The sequence below is a fragment of the Apteryx rowi genome, unplaced genomic scaffold (assembly GCF_003343035.1).
Source record: "Apteryx rowi isolate R43461 unplaced genomic scaffold, aptRow1 scaffold_239, whole genome shotgun sequence".
NCBI lineage: Eukaryota > Metazoa > Chordata > Aves > Apterygiformes > Apterygidae > Apteryx > Apteryx rowi.
The window spans coordinates 652,879-656,696 of record NW_020448741.1 but is presented as its reverse complement, the minus strand read 5'-3'; positions in this window follow the sequence as shown (position 1 = coordinate 656,696).

Here is a 3,818-nt window from a genome sequence, read left to right as displayed (position 1 = left end):
ATAGATTTCTAGAGTTATGGAATATTTTCAGATTCATTTTTCCAATCAGAACTTTTAAAGGATATTTAACAGAGAGTTTTGGAAGGGATTTTTAAAAACTCTTAAATGGCTTAGGAACCARTGCATGTTTCAGTGTAATTTCGGTTTCTAAGGCTCTTCATTGGAAAATTCTTCATCAGAATATCGAACCTCAGCAACAGAGTGGCAACTCTAGACGTAGCACAACAGCTTCCATCTTACATTTCAGTGAATCTTTCATCATGAAGCCTTTGCATTGGTAATTTAACAGTAAAAGTTTCTGAGATTATAGGCATAGTCTTTCCTGAATCTATGATGAGTCTTGAGAAAGGTGGAATTCATATACATATATATATATTATATATATATATATAAAATTCTGGCATTTGCAATTAAATTTGGGCCAAAAATATCAAAACAGCATATTATGTTCCTAAAATTCAAGAAGTTTCAAATTCTTTGTGTGTTACAGGGTCTCCCTGCTTTGGAAAGTAAAGAGTATTGAATTCCTGTAAGCAGCTGTCTTCCAGCCTTTTGGTCTTGCAGTCTGCTCCAGCCAGGATGGATTTACAAGGTATAAGGAAGATGTGGACTGACTTCATTCTTCTAGATGTGCCCTGCTTCCTTGTCACGGATCAAGGTCACAGCTCCACAGCCATTCCCTCCTTCCCCTTTCTCTGCTTCCAACAGGTCAAGACTATAAAGCTGGCTACTATATTTCTTTTCTTCTTTCAGAAGATGTGAGCATAGAACTTAGAAAAAGATCTAGACTAGTTTGGTTGCTTATTATAAAGTCTAAATAGAAAGGAAATGGAGCGGTCAGTTCAGGGAATTCCTTTTTTTAATGCACTATTTGTCACCAGAAAAGTTACTTTCCTCATGTGTCAGATCCTTGATGTAAAACAGAACTAATAACACTGCCTCATCTCATGGACTATGTAAGAATCTTAACTAATTAACGTATGAAAAGTGCTTAGAGAACTCAGTTAATAGAGCCAAGGGAAGCAGGGGTTATTATTGGTCACTTTTAGTATATGCTTTTCAAAATATATACACCCATTTACCTGGCCACTGGGAAATCCTTTAAGCAATATAAAGAAAATGAAATCATGTTTTATGCATGTGCACATCTTATTCAGGTGAATGCATCTTAAGGTCACTGACAGTATTCAGAATAAACCTAAAGGAGTGAAACTCTTTGTTGGCAACAACAGTTCCTTCATTCTAAAAGCAACCACAGTACGCTGATTAACAAAACATACTGCTAATGCTGTGCTCCACATAGGTTAACTATGTACAATAGTTCAGATCCCTTCTGAATTGTAAAGACTTTTCCTGGATGAGGGTTTTCTTTTTCATTAGTTATTACTTTGCAGTGCAGAACTTTCATTTGTGTAGCATTGTTCTTTGAAAATGCAGAGCTAGTATCTATTTCAGTAGCACATAACAACTTCCTCCCCTGGGTTCATCTGTGATTCAGTGATAAAAATTTGACAATAAAGGTAAAGAACTGGTAGAAACTGTAAGTCATGTTTGGTAAATAGTGAATGGGTGTGAGTTCTGAAGACAACCAAGGAAATGATTGGAAAATGAACATACTGGAAACAGGCTAAAAAGGTAGTCGACCTCGTGCATAAATTACAGAAACAGAAGATTAGGTTGCAGGCTAGGAACATATTAATAAGGACAAGAGTTTAGTCTAGTGGTTTCAAGGATTGTAAGCTGTGAAGAGAGCTCCAAGGTCCAAAATGAAATCCAATCCAAGTTCAGATTTTGAGATGATCTGTTGTAAATTCAACCCCAAATTTAAGGTGGAAAATTTGCATCTGTCAGTATATTAGATTAAGATTTCTGGGGGACCTAGCCAAACCTGACCTTTATTGTTACTACAAGATACTCCTATTTTTCTTTTTTGCAGTACAAGTAAGTGTAAGAAAAAAGTAATAGAGGAGTTGAAATCCTGCTGGTATCCTACCACTGCTGCAATAAACTGGCGGGATATTGTGCTGGAGAAACAATTGCATCAGACATGATTGGAAAATGTCTAGTGATCTTTTTATTTTTTCTCTTCCCCATTCCACTATTTCACTGAAATTAAGATATTTTTTAATGTTTTTCAAGATGAATATTTTTCCCCTCACTTCCAATCATTTTCAATTTTTTTCCAAACTATGAGTCTAAAGGTGAGGGTCATGACTATCCTCACTATGACTGACATATCCTCATTATGAACTGATTCATTATTGAATGGTGCAATCTCAGTCACTTTCTTTAAAACAGACAATCCACACTGAGGGAATGGTTAATTTAGAAATGTGGGTTCTGCCAAAGTCTTTCTATATGACAYTAGTCAAGTAATGCAGTTGCTGTGTTTGAGTTGCCTTCTTGTTAAACAACAATAGTTGTTCTGGTCATCTATCTTTTGTATACCTTTTCCACCTTAACTGTAAAATCTTTGAAGCAGTGTGTGACTCTTACTATTTACATCACTTAGAATTTTTTTTTTCATCTAACTATAATGGGCTCTTGCTTAAGTAGATTTGTGCTTTCTCCTCCTTCATTTTTCCCCTCACTCACAATTTTATTCCACTTTAACCTAAACTTCCTGAACCCCACTGTGAGGATATAGATTTTCTGAATATAAGGAAAAAAAAAATCTTCATAATGAGGATGGTCATTGGAACATGTTGCCAAGATAAGTTGTAGAATCTCCATGTAGAAACTCAACTGGACAAAGACCTCAACTGGACAAAGACCTCAGTAAAGATTTCAACCTAATGTGACTTTGAAGTTGGTCCTGCTTTGGGTGCGAGGTTGGAACAGATGACCTTCAGGGGTCCCTTCCAATCTAAATTATTCTGTGGTTTTACTCTATTTAAATTATTTTGTCAGTATTCTCAGCTGCTCCCTCAGACTGTTCCTGTCCAATCACTAATTTTGAAAAGACTGGCCYGGGAAGCCAGTTAGCTATTACAGGAGTGAGCGTTGCTCTTTCTAACAGAGCTTATGCTTCTCAGAACAGTGCTCAGCTTCCTCTTCATTCTGTGTTTGTCATATGGGAGAAAATGTTTGTGGCTGTACTGATGGAAGAAGAGGATGTCTGGAATATTAATGGTCTTTCTGTGCACAAGGAGAAAGTAAGTTTAGCCTAATACAACTGCTAATTTTATTTAAAGGAGATGAAATTTCAAGAAGGAACCAAAATAAAAAATTGTTGACAGAATGCAGGGAATGTATATGTGTGCCTGTTTTAAATAGAGGGTTAAAATTTTGAGGCTAAATGAGCTGCTCTCTGAAGATACAATATTTTGAAAAGCTTTGCAGAACATTTTGCATTGACTTTCACTATGTTTTGTACAATTAAGTTACTCAAGTGGTTCTGCAAGTCTGGGACAACTCCTAGTAAAGAAAAAAGATAAAAAGAAAAAAGATACATATTCAAAAGAATTTTAACGCGTACTTGGGGGAGAAAAAAAAGCATGGGAAAGGGATAACTAAGTTCAGAGGAATAAGACAGGAGAGAAAGAGAGAGAGAATGTAAAGAAAGAAAAAGAGAGCAAGAAAGAAAGCAAGAAAGGAGGAAGGGAGGAAGGGAGGGAGGGAGGAAGAAAGGAAGGGAGGCAGAGTGGGAGGAAATGAAGAAGGGAGGGAGAAAGGCAGGCAGGCAGGCAGTAAGGAGAAAAGACAGAAGAAGAAAAGAAGAAAAAATTTTTCTTCTGTCTTTCCAATCTCAATCCTTCAAACAAAATAAGTCTTTTTCAGGCATGCTTTTTTTTTTTTGCTCTTCCCTTTCGCCTTTT